Source organism: Mustela nivalis (genome assembly GCF_964662115.1).
Source record: "Mustela nivalis genome assembly, chromosome: X".
Lineage (NCBI taxonomy): Eukaryota > Metazoa > Chordata > Mammalia > Carnivora > Mustelidae > Mustela > Mustela nivalis.
This window is the reverse complement of record NC_139040.1, coordinates 24,735,397-24,752,693: the sequence shown is the minus strand read 5'-3', so window position 1 is coordinate 24,752,693 and position 17,297 is coordinate 24,735,397. Positions and strand designations below refer to the sequence as shown.

The window sequence follows — 17,297 nt, the reverse complement described above, 5'->3', positions numbered from 1 at the left end:
CCTGCTGGGTTTAGCCTTTCTTTCTTTTTCTTTCTCCAGCTCCTTTAGGTTTAGGGTTAGGTTGTGTACTTGAGACCTTTCTTGTTTCTTGAGAAAGGCTTGTACAGCTATATATTTTCCTCTCAGGACTGCCTTTGCTGTGTCCCACAGATTTTGAACCATTGTGCTTTCATCATCATTTGTTTCCATGAATTTTTTCAATTCTTCTTTAATTTCCTGCTTGACCCATTCATTCTTTAAAAGGATGCTGTTTAGTCTCTATGTATTTGGGTTCTTTCCAAATTTCCTCTTGTGATTGAGTCCTAGCTTCAGAGCATTGTGGTCTGAAAATATGCAGGAAATGATCCCAATCTTTTGATACCAGTTGAGACCTGATTTAGGACCCAGGATGTGATCTATTCTGGAGAATGTTCCATGTGCACTAGAGAAGAATGTGTATTCTGTTTCTTTGGGATGGAATGTTCTGAATATATATGTGATGTCCATCTGGTCCAGCGTGTCATTTAAAGCCTTTATTTCCTTGTTGATCTTTTGCTCTGATGATCTGTCCATTTCAGTGAGAGGGGTGTTAAAGTCCCCTACTATTATTGTATCATTGTTGATGAGTTTCTTTGATTTTTTTATAAGTGATTTATATATTTAGCTGCTCCCAAGTTAGGGGCATAGATATTTAAAATTGTTAGAGCCTCTTGTTGGACAGACACTTTGAGTATGACATAGTGTCCTTCCTCCTTTCTTATTATAGTCTTTGGCTTAAAATCTATTTGTTCTGGTATAAGTATTGCCACCCCAGCTTTCTTTTGATGTCCATTAGCAGGGTACATTGTTTTCCGCCCCTTCACTGTAAATCTGGAGGTGTCTTTAAGTCTAAAATGAGTTTCTTGTAGATAGTATATTGATGTTTTTTTTTAATCCATTCTGATACCTTGTGTCTTTTGATTGGGGCATTTAGCCCATTTACATTCAGGGTAACTATTGAAAGATACAACTTTAGTGCCACTGTATTGCCTGTAAGGTGACTGGTACTGTATATTATCTCTGTCCTTTTCTGGTCTACTACTTTTAGGCTCTCTCTTTGCTTAGAGGACCCCTTTCAATATTTCCTGTAGGGCTGGTTTGGTGTTTGCAAGTTCTTTTAATTTTTGTTTGTCCTGGAACCTTTTATCTCTCCTTCTATTTTCAATGATAGCCTAGCTGGATATAGTATTCTTGGCTGCATATTTTTCTCATTTAGTGCTCTGAATATATCATGCCAGTTCTTTCTGGCTTGTCCGGTCTCTGTCTGCCAATCTAATATTTCTACTATTGTATATTACAGACTTCTTGTCCTTGTATGTTACAGATTTCTTGTCCTGAGCTGCTTTCAGGATTTTCTCTTTGTCACTGAGACTTGTAGGTTTTACTATCAGATGATGGGTGGTGGACCCATTTTTATTGATGTTGAGTGGGATCCTCTGTGCCTCTTGGATTGTGATGCTTGTTCCCTTTGCCATTTTAGGGAAATTCTCTACTATAATTTTCTCCAATATATCTTCTGCCCCCTATCTTTTCTTCTTCTGGAATTCCAATTATTCTAATATTGTTTCCTATTATGGTATCATTTATCTCTTTCTCCCCTTGTGGTTCAGTAGTTGTTTGTCTCTCTTTTGCTCGGCTTCTTTATTCTCCATCATTTGGTCTTCTATATCACTAATTCTCTCTTCTGCCTCATTTATCCTAGCAGTAAGAGCCTCCATTTTTGATTGCACCTCATTAATAGCTTTTTAAAATTTCAACTTGGTTAGAGTTTAATTCTTTTATTTCTCCACAAAGGGATTTTATTTCTTCAGAAAGTATTTCTCTAATATCTTCCATACCTTTTTTGAGCCCAGCTAGCCCCTTGAGAATCATCATTCTGCTCTAGTTCTGACATATTACCAATGTCCATACTGATTAGGTCCCTAGCTGTCAGTTCCACCTTTATTTTTTTCTTTTCTTGTGGTGAGTTTTTCCACCTGGTCATTTTATCCAGATAAGAATATATGAACGAGAGAATAAAATACTAAAAGGGTGGCAAAGTCCCCAGAAAAACATATGCTAACCGAATCAGAAGAGACCCAAAACTGGGGGAAGAGGAAATGGGGAAAGAATTAAAAAAATAATTATGTGTGTGTATGTGTGTGTGTGTGTGTGTATGTATATGTTAGACTGGTGAATAGAGCAGAGCCACCCACTTGATTTTGGGTGTATTTTGGTCTCTTAGAAGAAACTACCTCCCAGAATTTTAAAGAAAGAAAAAAAATTATATATATATATATATATATATATATATATACACACATATACACACACACACACACAAATAAGGGTAAATACAATGAAGGGATGGAATATGACTGTAAAGATAAAAATTTTTTAAAAAAATGCTAAAAAAGGAATAGGTAAGATAAGTTGGGTATATTCTTGGACTATTAATTATTGAGCCTGCCAGAATAGAAAATGAACATAAAAAATATATATCTATATCTATCTATATATATATTTTGCAAACTTTGTTGAGTCAGTACAAAAGTTCTCCTGTGGCTGCTTTAGGACATGGTTCTGAAAGTTCTAAGTAGTGCTTCATCTGTTACTGCATTGCTTCATGAACGTGAATCGATTGTTATTTATTGACTTCTAACTCTATTGAGAGTACTGTGGGACACCAAGAAATAACTATGTGGTCCTTTTTAGTGACTCTCTTACATTGTAAAAATATGATACTTAAAATACTTAAAATACGTAAAATCCTTAAAATACGTAAAAATAGGCCACGCTGCGCCAGCGTTGGGCACTCAGCACGCCACCAAGTCTCTTCTTCCTGTGCTGGTTAGCCATGGCTGCCGTGAAGACCCTGAACCCCAAGGCCGAAGTAGCTCGAGCCCAGGCAGCGTTGGTGGTGAACATCAACGTGGCCCGGGACCTGCAGGATGTGCTGAGGACCAACTTGGGGCCTAAACGCACCATGAAGATGCCGGTTTCGGGAGCTGGAGACATCAAGCTCACTAAAGACGGCAATGTACTGCTTCATGAAATGCAAATTCAGCACCCAACAGCCTCCTTAATAGCCAAAGTAGCAGCAGCCCAAGATGACATAATTGGTGATGGTACCACTTCCAATGTCCTAATCATTGGCGAGCTACTGAAGCAGGCAGATCTCTACATTTCTGAAGGTCTTCATCCCAGAATAATAACAGAAGGATTTGAAGCTGCAAAGGAAAAGACACTTCAGTTTTTGGAACAAGTCAAAGTAAGCAAAGAAATGGACATGGAAACACTTATAGATGTGGTCAAAACATCTCTGTGTACTAAAGTGCATGCTGAACTTGCTGATGTCTTAACAGAGGCTGTGGTAGACTCCATTTTGGCCATTAAAAAACAAGATGAACCTATCGACCTCTTCATGGTTGAGATCATGGAGATGAAACATAAATCTGAAACTGATACAAGCTTAATCAGAGGTCTTGTTTTGGACCATGGGGCACATGGGGATATGAAAAAAAGAGTAGAAGATGCATACATCCTCACATGCAATGTGTCATTAGAATATGAAAAAACAGAAGAGAATTCTGGCTTTTTTTACAAGAGTGTGGAAGAGAGAGAGAAGCTTGTAAAGGCTGAAAGAAAATTCATTGAAGATAGAGTTAAAAAAATAATAGAATTGAAAAAGAAAGTTTGTGGTGATTCAGATAAAGGATTCATTGTTATTAATCAAAAGGGAATTGACCCCTTTTCCTTAGATGCTCTTGAAAAAGAAGGTATAGTAGCTCTGTGTAGAGCTAAACGGAGAAATATGGAAAGGCTGATTCTTGCTTGTGGTGGAATGGCTCTAAATTCCTTTGATGACCTAAGTCCTGATTGTTTGGGACATGCAGGACTTGTCTATGAATATACATTGGGAGAAGAGAAGTTCACTTTTATTGAGAAATGTAACAATCCTCGCTCTGTCACATTATTGATCAAAGGACCAAATAAGCACACACTCACACAAATCAAAGATGCAATAAGAGATGGCTTTAGGGCTGTTAAAAATGCTCTTGATGATGGCTGTGTAGTTCCAGGAGCAGGTGCAGTGGAAGTGGCAATGGCAGAAGCCTTGATTAAGTACAAGCCCAGTGTAAAGGGCAGGGCCCAGCTGGGAGTTCAAGCATTTGCTGATGCATTGCTCATTATTCCCGAGGTACTTGCTCAGAATTCTGGTTTTGACCTTCAGGAAACACTAGTTAAAGTTCAAGCAGAACATTCAGAATCAGGTCAACTTGTTGGTGTGGACCTGAATACAGGTGAGCCAATGGTAGCAGCTGAAGTAGGCATATGGGATAACTATTGTGTAAAGAAGCAGCTGCTTCGCTCCTGCACTGTGATTGCCACCAACATTCTCCTGGTTGATGAGATCATGCGAGCTGGAATGTCTTCTCTAAAAGGTTGAATTTGAAGCTTCCTTCATGTCATCCAAATCATGAAGACTATAGAGTGATTCTAAGAATATAGCGACAATTTTGTCCAAGCTTCAAACAATTTTCAAAAGCATCTTCTTTTCCCATATGAAAAAAGAGAACACTGACACCTAAATTCTGAAGTTCTGAAATTACAGTATTTTTTTAAATCGCACTGCAGTATACACCCATCAAGCAGACCGGTTTTACCCAATGAAAAGGATGTTTGCTTTAGCTAGAGTGATAACAAAAGTCCCATGTTAGTTAAGTATATGTTATCTACCTTGTTACTAAATGTAACTTGAAAAACAAACAAAAAATACGTAAAAATACTCTCTTACATCGTATTTTTATGATGTAAGCCTGTTTGCCCTACTCATGTTAGCTTAGTCACCTTATAATTTCAGGGCCCTGATCACAAGGGCGGTTTTCTGTGAGGTTATTTATGGCACATTGTGAACATATCCTGTCAGATAAAAAAAAAAAAAACCCACAACTCTGACACAGTGCTTTTCAATCTTGATTTACCACAAAAGAAATGCATTTTACATCAAGAGTATTATGTATCTATCCCCCACAAAACAAATGCATTTTATGTCAAGGCTTATTCTCTATTTATCCATCTATGATTGTAGATGTACATATGTATGCACATAAAAATATATGCATATGAACATAATCATGTGCCTGTGTGTATATATGTCAAAACAACTATTTCATAACACAATATTTATGCTCATTGCTTGATTTTATAAGTCTGTTTAGTTTATTTTATTAAAAATTTTTTGGGTGACCATTATATTGCCTTTTTTAATCCACTAATACTCTGTGTTCTAAGGTGGAATCTCTGATGATGATGGATGCACCACATCATCTTCATTCATGAGGTAGAGAGACATATACTCAAAGGTTTTAGAAATACATCACCACTAAGCACGATGAGAATTTACAGCTCTCCATATTGTCTAGGACACCATTTCCTCTATGTGATCTAGGATATGTTTTTTTGTAGATTAGGGCACTCCAAGGAAAACATTCATTTGTTCCTTCAGGAAGAACAGATGTAAGCAGAATGTTGGGGGAAATAATGCAAACGAACATTTATAAAATGCCTATTATGTCCTAGGTACTGTTAGAGGTATTTTGCAAATTTGGTTATTTTTGCCTTCAAAAAGAAGTAAGGACCATGGACTATCGTAATATGCCCAAGATCACTAAATTCTTTTATCTAAGAAATTTAGATAAATTTAGGCCCAGAATCTTTCTGATTTTAAAGCCAGTATACATTCCACTATGCTGCATTAACTTCCACTTTAAAATTTGACTTGTATTTATGCATTTAACTGTACTTTTCTTCCCACCCAATTCATGAAACTCCAACTGCCTCTTTTTGTTTGTTTATTTATTTTTTAGTAATCTCTACACCCAATGTGGAGCTTGAATTTAAAATCCCAAGATCAAGAGTCACATGCTCTTCTGACTGAGCCAGTGAGGCACCCCTCCAATTACCTTTTTTTTTTTTTAGTAAAAAAAACTTGTTAATTTACTCAATAACATAAATGGAATACACTTGGTTAAAATATGAAACACATACAAGATTATTCATTTCACTATAGTCAAGAGGGTTTGGTTTTCATTAAGTCTTTAGAAAAAAATTTAATGTATACGTAAGATTTCATATTTCATAGGTAAAGTAAAACATATTTCTCTGTCTTTAAACATGTGGAAATTACAGCAAATATGTGTCTTACAAACAGGTCTACAAAAGCCCAGATTAGTTTTAAAAAGGCAGTATTCTGGGGCGCCTGGGTGGCTCAGTGGGTTGAGCCGCTGCCTTCGGCTCGGGTCGTGATCTCAGCGTCCTGGGATCGAGTCCCGCATCCGGCTCTCTGCTCGGCAGGGTGCCTGCTTGCCTCTCTCTCTCTCTCTCTCTCTCTCTGCCTGTCTCTCTGTCTATCTTTAAAAAAAAAAAGGCAGTATTTTTTTTTTTATCCAATAACCAATTAACCAAATAGTTAATAGCTTTATTTTTCTTTTTTTAAATTTTATCTATCTATCTATGTATTTATTTATTTTTCTATCATATTATCTTCCTGATATGAGGAAGTGGTGATGAAACATGGGGGCTTAAGTGGGTAGAAGAAGAATCAATGAAACAAGATGGATTTGGGAGGGAGACAAACCATAAGTGACTCTTAATCTCACAAAACAAACTGAGGGTTGCTGGGGGGAGGGGGGTTGGGAGAAGGGGGTGTGATTATGGACATTGGGGAGGGTATGTGCTTTGGTGAGTGCTGTGAAGTGTGTAAACCTGGTGATTCACAGACCTGTACCCCTGGGGATAAAAATATATGTTTATAAAAAATAAAAAATCCAATTGCCTTTTTAACAAGATTTATTTGGAATACAGATCATTATACTCCAAGTTTCTTCTATATTCCTTATTTGAGACTCTGGTTCGTATAGTTGTTAATAGCACAGGCTCTGGATTCTCTAGAGCCAGATATCCTGGTTTTGAATCTTGGCCCTTCTACTTTGTTAGCTGTATAATTGTCTTGAGCAAGGTACTTAGTCTCCCAGTGTCCAAATGTCTTCATCTGTAAAAAGAAGATATTAGTAACTACTTCATATTGTTTGTGTGAGGATTAAAGTGAGTGGATAATGTAAAGGACTTAGATGGCATAATGCCTTGCACATAATGCTAAATAAGTGTTATTATAAATGTCTCATGTACTTACCCACAAGGTGTATTTTGTTTCAGAAGGATAGCTAGCTGCCTCCATTGTATGCTGTGTGGGATACTGAAAGGACCAAATAGAAGAAAACTGTCTCTTGTAATGCACTTTCATGGTGTTCCTTCTTGATTTGAAACTCTAGCCATTAGAGAATCACTGATGGGAAACACAATGAGAAGGAGGGGGCACTATCTTTAGAAGGGCACTAACTCAAGTTGCCAAGAAAGGACTCTGTTATACTCTGATATTTAGCCAGATATAAATCTGATTAAATTGGGGACTGGTATAAAATGGAGAGGCCTAGCAAGAGGAGTTCTGGCCCTCTTCCTCTATCTCTGCTTTAACCACAGGGCAATTTGCCTCCTCTTTTATATGTCTAGAGGTAGAATGAGCAATTCTTCTCCTCATAAGGTGTACATTCTGAGTCAATCACTGAACTCTAAACAAAGTTAATGTCCAAATAGTCAGTTTGACCCCTATGATTGAGAGATGACGATACTCCTCTCATTTTAAATATGAGGAAGCTAAAAACTTTCAAATAATTTGCCTTATTATTTGGGCTTCTCAACCTGGACATTATTGACACTTGGGCTAATATAAGTCTTTGTTTTAGGGGCCTATTCTGTGTATTGTGGGATGTTTAACAGCATCCCTAATCTCTACCCAGTAGATTCTAGTTGCACTCACTAGCTGTGATAACCAAAAATATTTCTAGACATTGCCAAGTATTCTAGGCATGGAATGTGCAGGGTATAAAATTATCTTGGGTTGAAAACAACTGCCTTAGGTTAGAGGCTTATAAGGTAGGGATCTAGGACTCAAACTCAAGTCTATCTGATTCAGAATCTCATGATTTCAACATTATGTGAAACTGTCTCTATTGAATATGACTTTGATAAGCCCTGAATAGCAAGCAAAATGAAAGGCTTTATGTTATAGGAAGCCAGGTCAAATGAAAGGCTTTATGTTATAGGAAGCCAGGTCTGGATACCAGACTTGACCTAACTCACAATTATTGGAAAACTCATCATAAATAGCTTCTTATATTAGAGCTTCACACTGCTTAAAGGAAATGTACAAAATGTGAGGACTCGAGGCCCTTTTTTAAGGGAATTAAAAGAACTTCCAGAGTGGGGACACAAAAATGCAAGTGGTATAGGAAGAGCTTTGGGACATCAGGCCTTTTAACATTTGCTGCAAATACCTGAAACAGTTGAAGTAATTCAGCAGACTAAGACTATGGACTAAGATAGCCAGATACACTCGAACTACATCATGTTTACTCATCAGAGGGAGGTACTGGGGGAAGTGGGTAGACATCTTTATTTGCAAATGGTAGGGCTCTAAGGTTCTCCAGTTAAAGTGCTTAGTTTCCAGAGATAGTTACATTTTAAACTCACTTTCAGACCTTGAAGAACACTAAGAATGAAATGAAAACAAGAAGGCAATTTTGGAGCCTGGAACTCTGTATCTAGATATCTTCCACATGATTTACTGCTCACAGCGTTGGATACAAATAATGGTCATGCCAGCATGTGAAAGCTTAAAATACATTCTAATGAAGATCACATTGTGAGCATTGCCAAGACAGAATAAAATGTAATCAGGATTTAAATGTGGATAAGATAATAGCTCCATGGATTCAAGCACACTGATTAATGCCAGAGACACTTATGAAATGCTGTTGTCTGGTCATCAGTGTTACTTTTCTTATGGAGCACTTTGTACTAACAGCAATAAAAGAAGACTAATAAACTAAGAAGAAATACCTTATTCTGCAAAAGTAACATGACTCAGGTGAATTACTCTAGTTACAGATGACCTATGATCCAAGATTGATAGGTTATCAGCATAACTTACTTTTGAAATATGCATGCTTGAAATATTTCTGAAATATTCACCTTTCAGAGCAGACTCTCTTGCTTTTCTCATGTCTGTGTGTAAATGTAAATTTTGTGCTTACTGTATCCTCAGCTTTTTTTTAAAGCCAAAATTAGCTTTAAGATGTCACTTGAAGAGAAAAATGTGTCTAAACTTAAAATGAGCACTGAAGCAACTTGTAAGCATTCCTGATTTCAATTTTATAACTCAAGACAGTAGTTAAACAAACATACATGCTCATAAAGGTCTATATGTTTAAAAACCTGAGTGACAAGAGATAGTGATAAATGCATGGTAAATGTTATTAATAGACTTTGTTTGAAACATGAAACAGCAATGAGCACAACAACATAAAACCCGTTGTATATATCCCTCATATCTCATAATACACCTTCTCTTTCTTGTGATGTTAGAGTTGTTAGGGAGCAAGCAGAAACTTGTTTGTACTCAGATAAGTATTTATTGAAATGAAAACCCATTGGTAAGAAATAATTGAAATTGATAAACCTGTTCGGTGTTGCTCTTTTCATGTAACACTTTGATATAACTGATTTATTAAGAAACAATGATTGTCTTGATGGAATTTCAGCATAGCAATGTAGTACTAACTGTATCTCTACTAACTATAAATGTATCCTCACTATTACCATTGTGTATCATGAAGAGGAAGAGCTTGGGCGAACCAAAATCTAGATGTGAACCCTGGCTTTATATCTGTTTACATTTTTGCTATACTTCCATCATTTGTAACATGAGGTTTGGTAAAGGCAAAAATGAGGAATGTAGCTAAAATACATAAGTGATTACTGTAGAAACAAAGCAATTGGTAGATACTATTTATAAAATTATTAATATACCTAGTAGATTTACCTTGTTATAGCATAGCAGGAGGACTACTAGACTAGGAACCAAGAGATCTGAATTATAATTGTAGTTCTGTCGCTAATTAGGTATGTAACTGCAAATAATACATTTAGTCTTTCTGTGACTCAGTTTTTTCATTTTTAAATGAAGCATTGGATCAGATTATCTAGCTCCAAGTTTCATTCCTCTCAAATATCTTACATTTTAGTTACTTTGGCTCATATAGAAAGACCAGGTTTTGGCCACAGGCTGCCAGTTACTACTGTACTACCATGTATTGTGAAATTAGTAAGAGAGTTAAAAATAGTTCCTTAGAAATTAGCCTAGTATACTTGAAATATAAATTATTTCTGCATAATGCTCCATTGGCAAAAAACTAAACATAGCAGTTCAGGCAACATGCTATATGGGACGAATGCACATGCCCTTATTTTACATGTTATATAAATGAACCAAAGATGGTCTCTGTATATTGGTCCCTAGACTGTTTATTCCTACACAGCAGGGTAAGATCCATTATCCTAAATTCCCTTTGGCACTAAATTTTTTACAAATGTAAAACAAATTTTTACAAATGTAATTGTTTTTTCTTTTAAGATTTATTTATTTATTTATTTATTTATTATTTTAAAGAGTGAGGGAGAGTGGGGGGACAGGCAGAGGGAGAGGGAATATCAAGCAGACTCCTTACTGAACATGGAGTCCCCTTTGGGGCTCAATCTCAGGACCTGAGACAAAATCAGGAGTCAAGATTTAACTGACTATTCCACCCAGGTGCCCCTGCACATCTAATTGTTTTAAACATACCCGAAATAAGCAGATATTTAGCCATTTAGAATCTGCCTGCTTTGCATACCCTGTGAAACTACAAGACATGTTAACCATTGATAAGAGAAATCCTCCAACTGTAAAGCTCTTAACCACTGTTGCTCTTCAGACCTTTTGAACTCAAAGACTTCTTGCGGTGCTGCTGAGGGACATCACCTAGAACCATGAGACCAATCTCTGATATACCCCTCACCCTGGAGTTCCCTTGTTGTCATCCCCTTCAGGATGGTAGCCACCACCATCACCAAAGCCTTTGAGCAGTCACATGCTGTGAGGGAGTTCCCTGCATGCCTACAAACCTGTCAATGTGTCTCCCAAATAAAGCTTGCATGTACAACTGCCATATGTGGAAATCAGAAACACCTAAAGGAAGAAATTTCTAAATAAAGATTTATATAAGAAACCATGTAGAAACCATGATGGAGATTATCAAATACTTAAAAATGAAGAACAAAGGAACCACTGTAAATCAAACCTTGTAGAATGCAGAAAAATCCAGTATTTAGAAGGACATTTATAGCCTGAAATAAATGTATTTGAAAAGAAGAAAGATGGAAAATCACTGAGGCAAACATTCACTTTGAAAAGTTAGACAGAGAACATTAGTATAAAACCAAAAAATAGAAGAAAATCACAAGTAGGAAAGCAGATATTAAAGAAAATATAAAGAAACAACAGGATTAAAAATTGAAATACTAAATATTTACAATAATTATTAAGATATAGGAACTTTTGACAATAATGTTAAACAAATAAAAAAAAATTAAAAAGTATTATCATGAAAAGGGGACCATTGTATTGCTTTGGTAGGAACGTTTGAAGTTAATAACAGGATATTTCTCATTCTATAAATTAGAAAACCAAGATGAAGTGAGAAAAATGTCCAGGTAAATCTGTATTTTCTTTATTATTTTTTTGAAAGAAAAGAAACAAAAGTTTAATACATCATTATACTTATTTAAAGAGTATGAGTACATAATAACAAATGTGTTTTTAAAGATTAACTTATAATGAATTATTTTTTCCAGGAGTACAGGTCTGTGAATCATCAGTCTTACACAATTCACAGCACTTACCATAGCACATACCCTCCAATGTCCATAACCCAGCCACCCTATCCCTCCCCCACATCCCTAGCAACCCTCAGTTTGTTTCCTGAGATTAAGAGTCTCTTATGGTTTGTCTCCCTCCTGGTCTCATCTTGTTACATTTTTTCCCTCCCTATCCCCCATGATCACCCACCTTGTCTCTCAAATTCCTCATATCAGAAAGATCATATGATAATTATCATACAATCATAAGATGATTATCTTTCTCTGAAACCAGTGAGATACCACCTCACACCATCCAGGATGGCTAAAATTAACAAGTCAGGAAATGACAGATATTGGTGAGGATGTGGAGAAAGGGGAACCCACCTACACTGTTGGTGGGAATGCAAGCTGGTGCAACCACTCTGGAAAACAGTATGGAGGTTCCTCAAAAAGTTGAAAATAGAGCTACCTTACGACCCAACAACTTTACTATTGCTTATTTACCCTAAAGATACAATGTAGTGATCCAAAGGGGCATGTGCACCCGAATGTTTACAGCATCAATGTCCACAATAGCCAAACTATGGAAAGAACCTAGATGTCCATCAACAGATGAATGAATAAAGAAGAAGTGACATATATATAGTATGTAATACTATGCAGCCATCAAAAAAAAAAAAAAACAAAATCTTGCCATTTACAATGATGTGGATGGAACTAGAGGGTATGACACTAAGCAAAAGAAGTAAATCAGAGATAATGTATTTTCAAAATAAGATCAATTTACTAAAACACTCAGAATAGTCCTATGAACGTTAAATACACTGAATTAATATTACGAAAGAATTTGATCTAGTGGGTTTAAAAAGACATGTTTTACAAACCCCCTAGGTACAGGTGATTCTTTTCTTTATTCAAACAGTGCCAGAAAATAGAAGAAAAAGACTTTTTCTCCTAATTTTATGAGAATTTCATAATCCTGATACATAATATTGATAAGAACAGTAAAGGACAGTAACAGGCCAATATCAGAAACATATATGCAAAAATATTGAGTAGCATATTAGGGAGAGAGAGAAGAATCAGCAGAACAGAAATACACATAAATAAGAAAGTGGTATATGACAGAAGTGGCATTTAGATCAAGGGAGAAAGGAGGGACTAATCAATGAAAAGTTTAGTTAAAAAAACAAAGTTTTAGAAATAATTAGTGTTCAGTATTCATCATAGTGATTATCTCAGTTTAATTAATGCACATTTTATTTTTAATTTAAAATGACTTAGTTCTTGATTGTTAAGAGGATTTATCCAAGTTGTGCATTATTTTTCTTTTTTCCCCTTTCTCTTTTGACCTATTTTTGGGTAATTGAACTTTAGGGCAGAAAAAGGAAAAAACAATCAAGTTCCAACATAGTGGCTGGAAGAAGTTTGAAAATTTTCATTAAAGTCATATTTAGGAAAACTTTCACCTCCTCTGACAGACTAGCTAGTGCTGATCAATTGTCCTACTGTGAACAAATAGAAGACATGAACAAAATGTTTTAAAACATCTATCTGAAGACTAAAGAAAGCTGATATTGAGGAATTATGGAGTCAAGAACTGAGAGAACAAAGAAACCCTAAACCAGTTCTGCTTTGGGTCAGCTTTTCCCTAAATTATATCTGCTAATATTAGAAGAGGCTGTTGAAAACCTGAGAAGTTGAGCATAGGTTATATGGTTCTCTAGGGCTTACCAAGGAATGGGAAAACTTATGAACCCTTTATACTTGGGGTTGAGACTCTAAAGGATTATAACAGATTAAGGGTGAGCCAGAAATACTCTGGAATGCTCAGAAACTGAAAGTATGCTTCAAAAAATATCATACTCTGTGACTGGGTTGCATTGATCTGTATTGTTTTAGTATCCTAGCCCTTTTCCCAGAAGCAAATTCAAATCTTCTTTGGAGGAAGATGGCATCATCTCATACCTCAATATCATTTTTATGATGTTAATATACAATAGCCAGCCCTTGATAAAAAACCAGGCACATGAAGATAATGAGATAGAGTGACCAAAACCAAACAAATTAGCGAAAGAAAAACAATACACAACACAGAGAGAAACACAGAAAATTCTAATGAAATTATGAAAACCAAACTTTAAAATAACTGCCTATGAAGATAAAGGAGTATAAACAGTAAACAGAAACAGAAAACTGAAAATTATAAAAGAGAACCAAATAAAAATTTTTTAATTTAAAAAATACAGTGAACTAAATCAACTCAATGGATAGTCTTGAGAAGATTAGGCTCAGCTAAAGAGTTACTTAGGGAAACAAAATGTGTCAGGTAAATAACTAGACTGAAGAACACAGAGACAAAATAACTCAATACACAGAATGTAAGGGGCATAAAATATACAGAAAGTCTAACACATATGGTAATGGAGTCTCATATTGAAAAGAGAAAAAATGAAGCATAAGCAATTTTTGAAGAGATAATAGCTGAAGATTTTCTAAAACTGATGAAAAGCATTGAGCCACTAATTCTAAAAGCCCAATGAAATACCAAACAAAATAAGAAAATCACACTGTAATGGTTAATTTTATATGTGAACCTGGGCTTGCCTATAGTTCTTTTGCCAAACAATATCTAGTCTGTGCTTGAAGGTTTTTTAAAAAGATGTGATTACATTTTAATCAGTATATTTTGAATAAAACAGATTACATATCATAATGTGGGTGGGCCTCATCCTGTCAACTGAAGGCCATAGGAGCAAAGACTGAGGTCTCCCGAAGAGGAAGGAATTCTGCCTTCATACTGCAAGGGAGAAATTTTGCTGTAGTTTCCAAACTTTGAGCTCAAGACTGCAATATCAACTCTTGCTAGAATACCCAGCCTGCTAGCCTGTCCTGAAGATTTCAGGCTTAATCTACTCCTAAAACCACAGGAGTCAATTCTTTAAAATAAATATCTCTCCTTTCTCTGTCTCTTTCTCTCTAATTCACTCTCCAAATGTGGATATATCTCTACATGTAAATATACAGGTATCTAAGATCTATATTTATGTTTATATACTCTTTCTCTGGAGAACCTTGACAGACACAGACAGTTCTCAATAAAACTGTGCAAAGTCAACAAGAGAGAGAAAATCTTAGAAGCAAACACAGGAAAAGGAAGTATATATCATGTTTGGACTGGAAGATTAAGTATTTTAAATGTGTAAATATTCCCAAAATTGATCATAGGAGTCAATAATTTGCAGAAATGACAAGATGATCTTAAAATTCATATGTAAATTCAAGGGACCCTAAATAGTCAGAAAAATCTTGCCAAAGGAAAACAACTAAGTTGGAGGACTCACACTTGCACAATTTCAAAACTTACTGTAAACCCACAGTAATCAAGGCAGTATGTTACTAGCATAAGGATAGACATATAGATGAAAAGGAATGGAATTCTGAGTCCATAAATAAACTCATGAATCTATGATTAGTTTCTTTTTGACAAGGGTTCCAAGACCATTCAGTGGGGGTAAGAATGGTCTTTTCAACAAATGATGCTGTGAGAATGGACTTTAACTCCTCCCTCACAGCAGTCACAAGCCAACTCAAAATGGACCTAAATGCAAGTTAAAGCTAAAAATTTTCAGAAAAGAATGGGCATAAATACTCATGACCTTGGATTAGCTCACAGTTTTTTAGTTATGATACCAAAAGAACAATCAATTAAAAAAAGATAACTGACTTCATCAAAATTGGAAACTTCTGTGTTTCAAGGACATTATCCTAGTCAGTAGACCACCAGAGAGCTGATCAGAGGACATTATCAAGAAAGTGAAGACAATGTAGAGAATGGCAGGAAATATTTCCTCACGATTTATCTGATAAGGGATTTATATGCAGAATATATAAAGGGCTCTTATAACTCAACCATATGCATACAAATAACCCAATCATAAAATAGGCAAAGGATCCAGGTGGACTTCTCTCCAAAGAAGATATATAAATGTCCCACAGGCACATGAAAGATGTGCAACATCATTAGTTGTTAGAGGAATGCATATTTTTAAAAAAGATTTATTTGAGAGAGAGTGCATGAGCAGGGTGGGGGAGGGGCAAAGGGAGCAAATCCCAAGTAGATTCTGTGCTGAGTATGGACCCCAATGCAAGGTTTGGTCTCACAATCCTGAGATCATGACCCGATCCAAAACCAAGAGTAGGATATGCCTAACCAACTACACCCCCCAGGTGTCCCAATAATTACAAATTCTAAAATTACAAGATTAAAAATATATTATTAGAAAACTGGTTAAATCCAAAGTCTCTAGTTTAGTTACTAGTAGTGTACCAAATTTGAATCTCAGTTTTAATAATTTGACTATGGGTATATAAGGACATTAACAAGCTGAGTTAAGGCATTGAATAGAATTGTCTTGAGGTGCCTGGGTGGCTCAGTCCTTAACTGTCTGCCTTCAACTCAGGTTGTGATCCCAGAGTCCTGGGATTGAGCCTTGCATTGGGCTCCCTGTTCTGTGGGGAGTCTTCTTCTCCTTCTCCCTCTTCTGCTGCTTGTGTTCCCTCTCACACTGTATCTCTCTCTGTCAAATAAAATAAAATAAAATAAAATAAAATAAAATAAAATATACTTAAAAAAGAATTATGTCTTGTTTTTGCCATTATTCTGTAAGTCTAAAATTATTTGAAAATAAAAAGTAAAAAAAAAAAAAAGGAAATGTAGAATTGGTGCATTTCCACACCAAACTGGGAGAAAAACCTGAACTTTTAGAGGTAGATAGATTATCTGAGCACGAAAACCTTGTTTCCCATTGGGCTTATTTCTTTCTGTTTTCCTTGCACAATGACCAAATGTTCTAAAATCCCAAGATTTCCAACAGTAGCAGCTAGTCTAAGTTTCACATTCTGATGATTGATCAAGGGGTTTCTTGCTATTTCAGTATTTTTATCCAAAAAGCAGCACAGGGCTTACTGCTACATTCCCATAATAGAATCAACAAAACATATCATTATAAGGAAATATTCCAAATTCTAAAATGTGCTTGTTTTTTTCCCTGCCAGTGTTTTAGCTTTCCTTCAGTGCAAAAAAAAAATTTTTGTTTTTCCTGAAAATTGGTAGGACTTTGCGATCAAGTTTACTAATGAAAAGTTAAAAATCTTTTGTTGGAAGAAATAATTGAAGACAGATATACTCATGTCTTCAACTAACTAAAGTCCTTGAATTCTAATTTCTTATCAAATACTGGGATTTACACTTATTAATTTTAAAGGAACATATGTGGTATTTACTGTACCTATATTAGGTATTTCTCAGCAAGATCAAGAATAGAGAGCATGTAAGTCTTCATTTCCATATATGTATTTTATGCACACACACAGACACACACAGACATACAAATAAATGTTCCCTCTCCTCCTAAAATGAGTAAAGGAATAACAGTGGATGTATAATGCTTTTGACAAATAATCTCATTTATTTATGCTAATTTCATTAAATGTAATTT

At 35.6% G+C, this 17,297-nt stretch overlaps 1 pseudogene across 1 annotated transcript; it reads left to right on the top strand.

The window, feature by feature from the left end:
* Positions 1 to 2,854: 2,854 nt before the first annotated feature.
* Positions 2,855 to 4,606, top strand: LOC309856302 (T-complex protein 1 subunit zeta pseudogene; annotated as a pseudogene). The gene has a single exon. The product of its transcript is annotated as a T-complex protein 1 subunit zeta pseudogene (transcript).
* Positions 4,607 to 17,297: the final 12,691 nt, after the last annotated feature.